General features: G+C 44.3%; 1 long non-coding RNA gene across 2 annotated transcripts; it reads right to left on the minus strand.

The window, feature by feature from the left end:
- Positions 1-1815: 1815 nt before the first annotated feature.
- Positions 1816-13785, minus strand: LOC125946061 (uncharacterized). 2 transcript variants are annotated; one of them, XR_007467369.1, is made up of 4 exons: positions 13360-13785; positions 12123-12224; positions 9013-9148; positions 1816-2570 (listed from the first exon to the last, which is right to left on the minus strand). It is a non-coding gene; the product is annotated as an uncharacterized LOC125946061 (long non-coding RNA). The 2 variants fall into 2 exon arrangements; XR_007467368.1 differs by having other exon boundaries at positions 9026-9148; positions 13360-13780.
- Between the last annotated feature and the right edge of the window lie 666 nt (positions 13786-14451).

Genomic DNA, 14451 nt, shown 5'->3' on the forward strand with positions numbered 1-14451 from the left:
GACCCCTCGCTTCCGAGCGCGCGGCGTTAGCCCACTACGCCACGAAGCACACATAGACACAAGCACCACGATGGCAATAAATACCCAACATTAACGAAAGACCGCGTTTCTAGCGCGTTTCTAACGCGTTTGTGCTAGCGCGTTACGGCCCGTGTAAGAAGCTGGTGTAAGACGCTGTGGCCTCTCCGCCTTACCTTCAACGCGTTTCGAACGCGCTGCCCAAGGCGGTGGCAAGTCAAGTTCAAGTCGAGGAGCGTTTATGAATACGGGGGGTATACTCTCTCAGCAGTCATGTGATGGCGTCGGCAAACGCGGTGCACGTTCCGGCATGTGTAAATGGCTGCGTAAGACGCTGTGGCCGCTCCCCCTTACTAGAGAGAACTGCACGTCTCTAACGCGTTTGTGCTAGCGTCCCCTTAAGCGGGAGATCCGATGATTCCCTCCGGAGCTTCACCCACTCATCATCATTCACCCCGTGGATATGCTGTGATTTTTTTTTCAAAAGGGGAACTCTTTGCTGTGTGTTAGGGAGTGACAGTGCCCAAAACCGGGGTCGTAGATAAAGGGAGTGGAGCGGCAAAGACAACTTGACATTGAGAGCGAATGGGGGAGCGCACGAAGGCGACGACGAAGAAGTGACGCGCGTGAAATCTGACGCGCCGTCAAAACAAAATATTAAGAAGCAAGCGACCATTAAGGGCCGTACACGATGGGTGACGTAAAAGAAAAGGAAGAAAGAAGAAGGGATGTGAGAGAGACCCTGGAGCGGCATGGTGGTGTTCGGACATGAGTGAGCGCCGAAGAAGTCAGCGTCCACCGGGAGAGGGAGTAGGCCGTCAGGCCGTGGGCCTGAGCTTCCAGACTCCGACCGGCAGAATCTGGTCTGCCTAGCCTCCACAGCTAGGACAAGGTCCAACCGCGTGACAGGAGTGAGCTGTCGGACCACGGGCTCGAGATTCCAGATTCCTAGAGGCAGAACCTGGACTGCCTAACCTCCACAGCCAGCAAAAGGTACCATGCGTGACAACCAAGAGTTCGCTCAAGGAGCAACCAGTGTCTTCCTTCGACGACGGCTCGGCGCTCTTCACCTACGCGACCATGTGCCCAAACTGTTGGTGAGCCGCACCCCGCTCTCTGTCCACTGTCCTTGTGTAGTCGGACACACCTAATAACTGTAGTATTAAAATTGCGGTGACCTTTATTAGTGAGAAACGTGTTTGTTATAAACAGTGTAGAGTGCTCTTTATTTTTTATCCTTTGTTTATGTGTGTTTTGTTCGTTTCCGCTTTCTATATGTAAATATACATTCTTCTTTCACTTCTGAGATCAAATGCTCTCATCCTTCATTTGAATAGAAAACATGGCCAGCGATATTACCTAAAGTCGCTTTCCATAAACGAACCGTGACACGGCCTTGCTAATGTGAGGCTTGGGCTGGACACAGGAAGACTCACATAGTAGGGAACGGTTTAATGCTGGCTTAATGTCACACACATCATGCCGACTGAACACTACAGCGGCAATGGCTTCACTGACTCGTCCATGGCGGCCAAACGAACAAAGGATGAGGCTGCCGGAAACGGAAGCAGGCAGGGTAGGCGACGATGTCGGCGCGGTTACTTGCTGCGCAGGACACGTGGCGCCATCTGTAGCCGCCCAGACCAACTGGGCCAAGCACACATCACTCACAATCCACCCCCGTCCAGGTGACCAAGTCCCTTGATCGAACTTAGCGTCCACAGTCACTCAAGCACGAAGTCTCGCTAGTGACGGGGAAGGTGGCGCACACGCTGTTGGCGCTGCCCTACTAAAAAATCCTATTTGATTTCAAACGGGTTTCATCAAATAGGATTATGGAACGGGACCCCGTTTGAACCCATTTAGCCCAGACCTGTTTGTCCCCGTTTGAACCCATTTAGCCCAGACCTGTTTGTCCCCGTTTGAACCCATTTAGCCCAGACCTGTTTGCCCCCGTTTGAACCCATTTAGCCCAGACCTGTTTGTCCCCGTTTAGTCCACTCCCATTTGACCCTGTTCGAACCTACTTATTTCCCTATTTGAGCCAGGTTTCTTTAGACTGGTCCGATGTCACTTAACATAAGTCACTGAGATTTGAGATCAGCCTTGAACGAGTTTTGTGTGACCTATGAGTGCGCTTGACATGTATGACCTATAAGAGTATGCAACCTGAAAAAGATCGGTAGCTCATTTTCATATGTACTACAAGTATGCAAATGTAATTCTTGCAGGTGTACTGCATGCTTTATCATTTGTACTCATTTTACTGCAGTGTTGTGTTGCTGTAATGGTTTGTGCATAAAACAAATGTACAGCAAAGCGTAATTTTAAGTTGGAAAAACGTCGGGTGAAGAGGACTTGTAAAAGAAATACATAAGTATACTTTACGTGTGTTTTTATGTACACCCATTCAAACATTATTACTGAAGCGCTCTGATTTTAAGACGGGGCATGTCACACATCTGACAAGCATAGTTTATTCGAAATTCTATAATGGTACTCTGACAGAAAACCAGTGGAATGTGTTGCTTTGGTGAGAGCTTGCAGGGCACCTGAAAAAGTAAAGAAAAGCCAACAATTTCTTTTCACTTGTGCAACAGGTTCACACAAAGGCAAAAGCAGTTTTGCGTATGTTCACACAGATAAGAATGGGTAAGCATTTAGAATATAGGAGATACTAACAAATCTCATTCAAAGGTAACTGGTTTCAGGCAATATGGCTATGATTCTAAGCGAACATGCATTACTGTGGTAGAATAAACTGTCACAATTAGCGGGCCACTGAAACAAGTGTTATAATCAAAAAGACATCACTCATTCGGTTAATAGTATTGAAGCAACAGAAGTAGTACAAGCATAAAATACACATTTAAAAAGCAGCATGGACACGTCACGCTAATAAATTACTTGGAAGCTACCTTTCTGCCAGCAAAGTAAATACCGTTGTGGAATAGTGGCTTTAGCATACGTGTTTGGCTGGTTTATCCCATACTGATAATTATGAGACTTAGATGGGCTAGTTGGTTGCTGGCTTGATGGAACATGTTATGATGGTGTTTGTAGTAAATTCTGCTTCTTTCTACGCCACGATCTCATTGGTAATCCGGACAGAGTGTTCCTCTGACCCCTGACAAAGTGCAATGAGCATGAGAAGGTACCGCCTCCTGCTTTTTAACTATATTGCACGAGAACACTATAATATGGTCGTGCGTCGTCCTGAAGGGAACATCACCTTAGATGACTCTTGCACAGGAGGGTGCTTGGTGCACCTGAGTACTTCTGCCGGTCTCACTGATTATTGTCCCTTAAAGGCACTAAAATGACGCGTGATGGATGCTCGCACGATATAGCTAGAAATGGGGGAGGCTGTACACCTGGCCTCCAAAACATGCATGTTCATGTGTATGCATAGAGTTGTCAGCTTGCTTATTTCCTGTGCTCTGTGTTTCTGTGTGGACCTGCGTGCTAGGCCATGCCACGGGCTGTGCCGAATGTTTGGTATGTTATTGGTACTTTCTTCATTAACAAGTTCAGGGCCACGATCTTGTAGCAATGCATTTTCTGATGCCGTTTCTAATAGTGCTTCGTCAGTTGTCATAGTGACACTGTGCCCATGTTGTCAGTATGGATTTGATGGAACATGTTATAACGGTGCATGTGAGGACGGGACATAGAAAGAGTGCACTGAGGACAATCGCCGAGCTTCAACTGAGGTTTACTGCAGCAGTTCCTGCACAGAAACATTGGACGAAACACCGCCATGGCGCACATTGTCAGCGCGATCATAACAGAAAGTCATCATGTCATACAGCACTACAAACGTTCTCATCTGCACAAGATTAAAGACACATTTGTACTACACGTTATACCCCATCATCAATTTACGCTCTTCAAACCCGCGAAATTCAAAACCTTTTCTTGCAAATATATGTCTTTTCTTTTTGATAAATTAAATGACGCGATGTTAATGCAACTTTCTCCATTCTTTTTTATATGAAATGCCCCAAACAATTCTCTCTCTCTTTGATCCTTAAAACTTCCAAGTATACAAGTGTCGTCGTACACTGGAGTGCAAATACACCTTTACAATGGTCAGCCAAGCGACCCCCCCGCTACAAAAGCCTGCACGGATGCTCGATGCTCCCTCAAATGGTCATTAACACATCTACCAGTTTGGCTGACATAACTGCCACAGGACAGCGGGATGTGGTAAACCACCTCCGTCTCGCAGCGTACGAAGCCCTTAACATGCTGTTTTGCACTCTTTTGTGAAGTGCGTGTACTGTTCCCAGCATAGCACATTCGTGCCAGTTTTTCCGAGCGGAGGAGACTATGGGATTATTGGAACTCAAAACTTGTTAAGAGACATCGCATTGAACAGTATCAGATCCGCGCTCGAATGGTGATGTGAGCATCAGAAAGCTCGGAGTGCAAACAACCAAGAGGCTCAAGCAGGCGGGTTTCCCTGGTGAAACAATCGCTTCTGTTGTTGAAAGCCTATTTGGTGAAGTAAGGTCTGGTGTGGGGAGCAGGGGAGCCGATAAAGAATGGTCAAGGAAGCCGTTAATGGTGCCTTATTTGCACAACCTCTCCCACCACTTGAAGAAAGTGGCCGGAAAGTGCGGCCTTCCCATAGTGTTCTCCGCTCAGAAAAACTGGGGTGAATTTGCCGTGCAGTGAACAGTGCACGCACTTCACATAAGTGTGCGAAACAGCATGCTAAGGGCTTCGTACGCTGCCAGGCGGAGGTGGTTTACCACAACCCGCTCTCTTGTGGCAGGTGTTATGTCAGCCAAACTGGTAGATGTTTTAATGACCATTTGAGGGAGCATCGAGCATCCGTGCCGGCTTTCGTAGCAGGGGGTCACTCGGCTGACCATTGCAAAAGGTGTCCTTGCACTCCAGTGTACGACGACACTTGTATACTAGGAAGTTTTAAGGATCAAAAAGAGAGTGAATTGCTTGAGGCATTTCACATGAAAAAAGGAAGGAGAAGGTTGCATTAGCACCGCATCACTTAATTTGTCAAAAAGAGAAGAGATATATTTGCAAAAGGTTTCCAAGTTGGCGGGCTTGAAGAGCGTAACTTGATTGCATAACGTGTAGTACAAATGTGTCTTTGATCTTGCGCAGATCAGGATGTTCCATAGAGTTGTATGACATGACCATCTGTTGTGATCGTGGCGACACAATGTGCGCCATGGCGGTATTTTGTCCAATGTTTCTGCGCAGAAACTGCTGCTTGTGTAATTTTTCTGCTGTAAACCTCAGCTGAAGTTCGGCGATTGTCCTCTGTGCATTCTTTCTGTGATCCGTTCTCACACAGCGCTGTTATACGATGTTCCATCAAACCCGTACAGATAACGTGGGCACAGTGTCACTATGACAACTGACGAAGCACGATTAGAAATTGCATCAGACAACGCATTGCTACAAGATCATGGCCCTGAACTTGTTAATGAAAAAAATACCAATAACGTGCCAAACATTCGGCGCAGCACACGGTATGGCCTAGCGCGCAGATCCACACAGAAACACAGAGCACAGGAGATGAGCAAGCTGACAACTCTATGCGTACACATGAGCATGTATGTTGTGGTGCTCAGGTGTACAGCCTCCCGCATTTTTATCCATATTGTGCGAGCGTCCACCCCGCATCATTTTAGCACCTCTAAGGCGCAATAATCAGCGAGACATGTAGAAGTACTCTCAGGTGCACCAAGCACTATCCTGTGCAAAAGTCGTCTAATGCGATGTCCCGTTCAGGATGATGCACAACCATATTATAGTGTTCTCATGTAATATAGTTAAAAAGCGGGAGGCCTTATCATGCTCATTGCATTTTGTCAGGGGTCAGAGAAACACTCTGCCCGGATTACCAATGAGATCTCTGCCGGTCGTGAACAGTGGATGACAAGAGTGGCATGGAATGAAGCAGAATTTGCTACAAACTTGCGATCTTGCAACTTTTGGAGATATCGCAGCTGCGTACAACGTATGGAAACCTTTGGGTGATAACATTTTCCCTACAGTGTTGCAGTCAAGATTTCGAGATACCCGGAGCACAGCACAGAAGCATTGCTAGATAAGAGGTCAAATATACATAAAGTCGATACAGAGCCACGAAAAAATTTTCGACTTAACTGATATGTTCAGATATCAGAGTTTGAGTTAACAAGGGTTCAAGGGATACTCCGGAGTCCCCTACTACAGCATGCCTCATAATCATATCGTGGTTTTAGCATGTGAAACTCAAGAATTCAATTTTTTTAGAGCAAACAGTATATGCATAAGACCAAATGATAATATAGAATATGCTGACAGCAGCTACATAAACAAAAATTTCATACTTTCAAGAAATTGTCAGATGGTCTGAGCAAAGATCTACTAATGCCAAAATTATGGCCATTAGTTATAAATGGCCTATTCTGCAATACCTTCCTTACATTTAACTCAAATTATATGTGCAGTGTACACACATGGTGCTAACTACAGCTGAAAAAGATTGGCACTATTCCTTGAAGTAAGAAGTGCATGGTACTTTTTCACGCAATAGCAGCAGTTTGCCTTGCGATTGTTAGCCTATGCAAATGGATTTAAAACTTCTTGACGTCCCTGTCCCCTGGACAGGTTCAATAGTCGCATTGCACCTCCTTTCATCAGTTTTTGGCCACAAAGTCATGCAGATAAAAACATTACCCTGAGTTTGAACCTGTCAATGCATTCCGTTTCATAATAATGCAATTGTGGTCACTGAAAAAAAGAAGCTCAATTTGTGGAGCAGAAACATATTCCAGGGTTACACCATGGCAGCTACGCCACGTGGACCTTTTCTTTTACTTCAGAAGGAGCTGACTGCAGGCATGTTCCACGGTGAAGGTTACTCTCGCCAGGATATCGTGAAGTATCCTGCAGTGTTGAAGTTCAGTCCTTTGCACAAAATGGCAGTTCCAGGTTTAGTGGGCTTGCAGGAAGACAAGCTGAAGTTAACTTCTTGGTTTAAACAGGCTTTTTTTGTTTTAATATGTCAAGCTTTCTTGCGACAGTTTGCACAGGTGGTCCGTTAGCGTCGCTATGAAGTGGACATAGAGCTGCTCTAGTTGGCATCTTGCAAATGTGTCAGTTTTCAAGCCCTTGATTTTCTGTCAGCATTCTTGAACTCTTGCTATTAGTAATTTCTGCCCGGCTGGCCGAATTATCCGGAGGCTCCACACTGACGCTACTGATGTCTTAAAGTGCCAACTTTTCAGGACAAGGTTCTTAGCTTTGTAAGTCTGGTTGAAGGAAAGGTGGCACCTATAGATTTCTAATCGGGACACGAGTAAGACGAACCAATGTGCCTTGGCTAAAATGTGTTATCCATAACTTCTGTAGGAAAATTTTGTCAAAGCTTCAACGAAAATTAATCTAATCAGGTAACATAATGATGAGGATGTGGTCAATGACCAAGTTACTGCCAGCATGCTACCACTGAGAGCAATTTTCTCAACCCTTGACTAACTGCTATACACTATGGACAAGACGTAACCAAGATTCGCTGGCTTGTTTTAATAATGCCCAGAATAGGCACCTGTAAGTGCCACCTTTCCTACAACCACATTTGCAAAGCGAAGAACCTTATCCTAAAAAGTCTGCACTTGAAGACATAGATAGTGTCAGTGTGGGGCCTCAAGATAATTCGGCAAGCCGAGAAATTACTGACAGCACGATTACAAGTACACCAACAGAAAACCAAAGGCTTGGTAGACGATGCAATCTTCACAGCGCTAACTACAGCAGGTCATTGTTCAGAAGTTCTTGAATGCACAACTATGCCAACTTCACACCAATGCTACTGAAGCACCCATGCAGACAGTTGGAAAAAAAAAGCTTGATGCCCCAAGAGAAATGCGCCCACTCAAACCATGGAAGTTATGTGTAACTTGTCTTCCTACAACTACAATGAACCTAAAGCTGCTGTTTTGCACAAGGGAACAAACACCAACACTGGTGCCTCACTCAACCCGAGTCACCTGCTCCGTGGAAGGTGCAGTCAGTCAGCTTCTTTGAGAAGATGAGGCCTGCACCTGCACTGTCAGTGAGCTGTACAAATTACAGAAGCACAGTCTACAAGCTTATGTGTCTTAGTGTGAGCAAGGAACCCGTATGGGCTCCAAAACCCATCGAACCATTTAACCTAACCCAACGGGCCAAGCTAGTTTCGTTCCAAGAAAAGTTGCAGCACGTAGGCTTTTCCTAGAATTCTTTCTCGGCCAAGAACAAGCTTGGCTTGTTGTGTAGGCACATAAATAATGAAAAGGCATGCATCACTACCGGTGAAAAAAATTGAATGCAAAAAAAGCATAGAGTACACAGGTGCAGTGTCTATCACATACCATTATTGTGCAGTAGATGCTACATTGGCTAAACAAGCCAAATGTATAAATGACAGGCTGCGTAACCACGCAAACTTGATGTGTGGGTCAGTTGGCATTAGTATTGCACTGCTCTCAGTGCAATGTGCACCCATATTTAAAAACCACTTGAATGTGGCAAAATATAAGGACCAGAGTGCTTCAGAGATATGTGAATCTTTCCTTATTCAAATGACGGGGAACCAGTGTGTTAGCTCCCTATCAATAGAATTATTAGACATTGAGACTGCTTATCATCACTGTAAAACAAATCGCGCTAGCCATACCATGCTCCCTTTTTGTATTTGTGTGAGCAACATGCATTCAGATTGATCCATTCCACCCCTTTCGTCCTTGGCACATCACTGTGCGAGTAAAAACTGGACTTTTTCTTAGTGAAAGAGTGTTAGTTTAACACACAAACTAGCTCCATGGCAGTTTGTAATAAAGGAGTATAAGCATTCTCTGAAAACATGCCCATAAAGAACAGTGCTAAAAGAGCTCTTTAAAAAAAGAACATGAGTGTATCTCTCATAAAGGCCAACTCTTGTGTCTTTTACTTGACATATTTTTCAATACCAATATTGAGGTGCAAGCTCACCATAGTATATTACCTTGCCAATGAAGCAAATCACAGTGGTGCTTGACTGTCGTGGGAACAACTCGGATGTGAAGATTGGCACCAATTCGCAGCATAGCATGTTCTGCTTACACTTCATCACCAGGCCCAGCCATATCTATAGCAGCATTAAAACAATTGAGCTTAGTGCCATAAGAGAAACAATATAGAAAGTGACACTATGAACAAAGCAACCTTCATTAGGCATAAACAGTAATAAAATGCAGACATTGTACCCATAGCTAACTTGACTTTGAGCAACATAGCATGCACAGTAAGAAAGATCTGATGTATAAGCCATCTACTTGAAGATTACTCGAAAGCCCCTTTTTGCCGCCCCCCCCCCCTCCCCCTCATGCACGGATGGCTGTCTGGCTGAGTAAACCTGGTTTATCCCGGATATAGTGTAAGCAAGCGTTGTCACTTGGGGGGGCCAATCCTAATATTATTGCAGAACATGTATTCTTACAATGATGTTAATTTTTTTGTAACGCTGGCCATCCTGCAACATTATAGCATCGATAAGGCTAATCGCATTACCCAATAAGGCTAACCAATAAGTGTCCCAAGAAGCATAACTCCGGATTTCTACTGGGAAGCATTCACTACATTTTGACAAATATGCTTCTATAGCTTCAACTCTATTTTCATCAACATAGTACAAGCTTCAAGCATCTGCACAAACTTAATGCAAAAGGGTGCCATTAGGAATACCACAATAGTTTTCTACCAATTCAGCCTTTAAAATAAACACTGGCAAGTTCTTTACTATGCCTAGAACAAATGAAGCTGTTCTGGAATTGAATAAGCCTTTTCCATACATGCGAAAATCACCACCACTATGACTTGCTTATGGGCATTTTGTAGACAAAAAACACCAAGCACAAGAGTTGAAGCTTGGGCAAGTCGGTAACTTCATTTTGGTGGTGCTCACGTGAGGGAAATAAGCGACAGACAGAGAGTGAAAGCGTGCTGTGCTCTATCGCTCTCTGTCTGACTGTGACTTCCTTGGTATGCGTGCACTGTGGATGTTCCTTATCTCTTTAGTATGTGTGCACAGTGAATACCATTGAAAGGAACATAGAGATGAGATAATGCTAGAATGAATACAATGAACAAGAAGCGTGCCTTCTGATGCAGCACATCCTTATGCGACACAATTTTCTAGCAACATCCTAAGCCTGCTATTGCACTGAAAATGGCTTATTCGAGCTGCTGTACAAGACAAGTTTGCTTTTACAGAAGACTAATGACATTTGTTCAATTATTTCGACAAACTTGTGGTTATGCAGTAATGTGAAAAGGTGGCATCATTAAAAGAAACCTTAGTTCTTGTGTAAAAAAATTAAATTACATTATGGGGTTTTACATGCCAGAACCACAGTCTGATCATGAAGCACGCCGTAGTGAGGGACTCCGGAATAATTTGGACCCCCTGGGGTTCTTTAACGTGCGCCTAAATCCAAGTACACAGGTGTTTTCGCATTTCACCCCCTTGGAAAGGCAGCCGCCTTGGTCACGATTTCATCCCGAGACCTCGTGCTTAGAAGCTCAACGCCATAGCCACTAAGCAACCATGGCAGGTATGCAAAAAAAAAAAAGAAAGCATACAGTCAACTCCACAGATCAGGCTAGGTATAAATAAGCAACAGTCAACAAGCTGAACCTTTGCATGATTGCTTTGCATAATGGTTCAGGTAAAAACAATTGCCGAAACATTCCAGATGCACTCAACACGATTTGGAGAAGACAGCATATGAGAGTTAAAAATGTTGAAAGGAAAATGTTTAGAGTAGTGCTTTGCTGCTGCAATGGTTTTTGTCAGTGCGCCAGTGAGCACAGTACGACTGAGGCAGCTGCTAAAAATAATAGATCCTCTTTATGGCTTTTTAGGGACTGATTTGCATGGTTTGTTGCATGCCTCAGCTTGTTGCATGCCTGTTTGCTTATTTATTTATAAACATACCTCATAGGCTCCAGTTGGAGTATTGCATGAGGTGGTAGGAAAAAATTTCTGAACTAAAAAGGAGAACATTCAACAAAAGAACTCAAACAAAACAAGAAAAAAACATACTCTCTCACAATGTGGCTGCAAATCGGGCAGCTAGGTTATAAAAACAAAGCAATTAGAAACAGTTTCATACTGGTAGTGCTTTAGGAGACAGAATGTTAAATTCTGAGCTTCGAACACTTTAAGCCACCTTTTGTGGCCTTTTGGTCTGAGGTCCCTTCTCTCTAGTATTATGGGAATCAATAACCTCGCTCCCGCCAAATTTTTTAAAAATGTAATACACAATTAGGTCAACTTACAGAAATATAATTAAGAACACAGAATTTGCGCATGCACATATGTTGGAAGAGAGAGAAACAGAAGTCTACAAGAATGCATAATAACAAAGGTAACCAAAGCCCTGCTGCTTTTGTTGGGCAAATCATAGCAAGACATGAAAGGATATGCATGCCTCACAAGATGGTCCCTAAAGAAATTGCCACAATGCAGTCAGTAGGGAGCACCATGAATTTCTACAATAGCCTCCAATTACATTTAACTCAGAGGAGGCTACTTAAATGAACTGATTAAACTGAAGGTAGGCCAGATTCAAAATATGCAATTCAAGTAGACCGAAACAGCAAGTTATGAATATAGCATATTCATAGCAACAGTGCTGTACATTATGTCATACATGCCAACCTGTGAACTTTATATTTTGTAAAAATTCTGCAGACAAAAATTTTTTATTGGCGAGTAGCACACATTTTTTTAAAGCTTCCTCTCAGCACCCACACTGTTGCATTGATACACACATAATTAACCATTATTTAACAGCACACAAAGCAGCAGCGAACTGAAACACCAGAACTTACAACACTGGTTTATATCACCAGAGCACATTTGCAGTGTTCTTGCTGCTGCCGATTTAGCCTGTTTAAGAAATTTATCTGAACAAACTGGCCTAACGCAAGTGCCCCCTCTGGTATGCTCGTTAGAGATCTTCACGAAAAATACGAAAAATTCAGGAGAGTTGACAGGTATGAATTATACCAACAAAACCTACAGCTTGAGTAAGTGGCAGGGACCATTTTGTACACACCTTGTCGCAGCATGCAGATCAGATGCTTTGCCGTGCTGTTCCGGCTGCAGAAATGTCTTAGGTTCCTATGCGGTGCCTCTGGTTCACGAAATCTTGACATCCCTAAACAATAAGAAATGTTCCATTTTACTGTAATCCCTGCTGAAACTGCAAGCTTGCAAGTTAACAAGATCATGTTACATTCTGAAAAGTCTCATACAACCAAACTACACGAAGCTGCATCTGGTTGTGCAAACATCTGATTGTTACATCACAAGCGGTTATTTAACTGAAATGAAACTGCAGCAAACATAAATCTATCAAAAGCTTCACACAAATGCACATCTGTAGGAAGTTAAATGTGAATTGTACTACGAAGAAAATTCCTTAGCACATGAAGTGTTCCAAAATCGAATTTCTTTATGCGGTGGAACAAAGCATTGTCTCGAAGGACGATGCACTGGAAATTACCCCAAGAACAAACGCTCTATTTTTCAGCAGAAAAAAAAATTCGATGAAAAAGAAACACGGCTGTTGTAATCTCGGCTTCTCTGAAATAAACATTTACAAGCACACGAAAACACACAGGACACCCAACACAAGAAATACAGCCTGTCTGGCGACACTATATGTAGTAGAATTCGCGTACAAGCTAAAATCTGGCCATGCGTCAGACACAACAATCTAGTACCATCTCGCGCAACCGTTAGCTGACGTACAGCCTCCCGCATTTTTAACTATATCGCACCAGCATACTATGAAATGGGTGTGCGTCGTCCCGAGAATAGCAGCTTAGCAGATGACGCTTGCGCTGGAGAGTGCTTTATGCGCCTCTGTTTACTTTTGTCGGTCTCGCTAAGTATCGCCGTTGAAGGCTCTAAAATGGCCCATGATCGACGCTCGCGCAATATAGTTACAAATGCGGAAGGCTGTACTTCTAGAAATACCTATACAGAAATTACGTACACAAGCAGTAACTTTCCCTGCTTGATTTTTTTCTTTACCATTCAGGTCAAACAATCACCTTTAGCATACGTTATAGCAGAAAGTAAATACATGATAAAGCTCCTGGCAACGTCCAATACGTTTCAGAACATTTTTTGTGAGACTGTTCGCTAAATGTGCACTGCGAAATGAACGAACATTCGAAAAACACATTCATCATTGTGGTCGCTTTACTAATCATCTCGTGATCCGTATAACAATTCACACTTCACGAACCATTGACTACAAAACTGCGCGCAAGCGCCGGACTTACCTTTCTAGGCGTAGTCGGCAAACGCTCCTTCATGTCAGGTCGCGGCGTCGACTGCACGACGATCCTTCCGACGTAAACACTGTTGAATTGCGGATGAACTACAGCACGTAATAGCTCAACAAATTGTTCCGTGCACTGTGATCCGATGCGATATTATCAGAGGCCGGGAACAAAGAAAGCGCAAGCGGGCCATAACTACGATAATCGACATCGGCGAACCACGCGAAAGGTACTGCGAGCTACGTTACGCGGTCCCAGGGGTTAGGTGATCATCAAAGCACACAAGGGGCACGACATTTTCTCTCGGCACAGCGTACACACGATTAAACATCCACATCGACCTGCCTCAATGCAGCGCGCACACACAGCAACAGGCAGCAACAGCACGGTCAAGCCCCTGGGGCAGTGGCAGCGCCTCCTGAGGGCACCGAAAGCGACCATGCTTTCGTGCTTTTGCCCACTGTCGGCCCTTTGGTGACCGCATGTATCGTGACGGCGTAGTATGTGGCAGTTTGTATGGGTGTTCTGTGGTAGTATTTCGATATTATGCATCTTATACGGCGGGTTCCAGCCACGTTCCTTTCAATAGTGAGGACAGCTTCCGCCGGATCTGCGGGGCTGCGTGGCCGAGTGGTTACGACGCTTGCCTTGGGATCTGCGGTACGCGGGTTCAAATCCTGTTTTGGCTTATTTGTTTTTTTTTTCTTATTTATTAACCTTTTCTTTCTTTTTTTTTTCTCTGTGTTTGGCAGCGCCGTTGGTTGTGCCCCAGCGCCGACGCGAAGCGGCTGTCGTTAGGGTTTGCGGAGCGCTCGCTCGTGTGTACCAATTTCAAATCGAATTTTACCGTAAATAGTTCAAGCATTAAATCGAGCATGACAGCTACAAGTAGACCTTTTTGGTGCAAGTGGGACCACTATGAGCCAGTTTAACTGGTTTAACTACCAAACGGGTCCCCTGTTTAGACCCATTTCTGTGTCGGAGTTTCCTGTTAAAACCTGCCTGCGGGCCAAATAGGCCCCTGTTTGGTGCCAGTGCCCAGTATGAACCTGTTTGTTCGCTAAACGGGGCCCCTGTTTAGACCTATTTCTG

The sequence above is a fragment of the Dermacentor silvarum genome, chromosome 5 (assembly GCF_013339745.2).
Source record: "Dermacentor silvarum isolate Dsil-2018 chromosome 5, BIME_Dsil_1.4, whole genome shotgun sequence".
In the NCBI taxonomy this organism is placed as follows: domain Eukaryota; kingdom Metazoa; phylum Arthropoda; class Arachnida; order Ixodida; family Ixodidae; genus Dermacentor; species Dermacentor silvarum.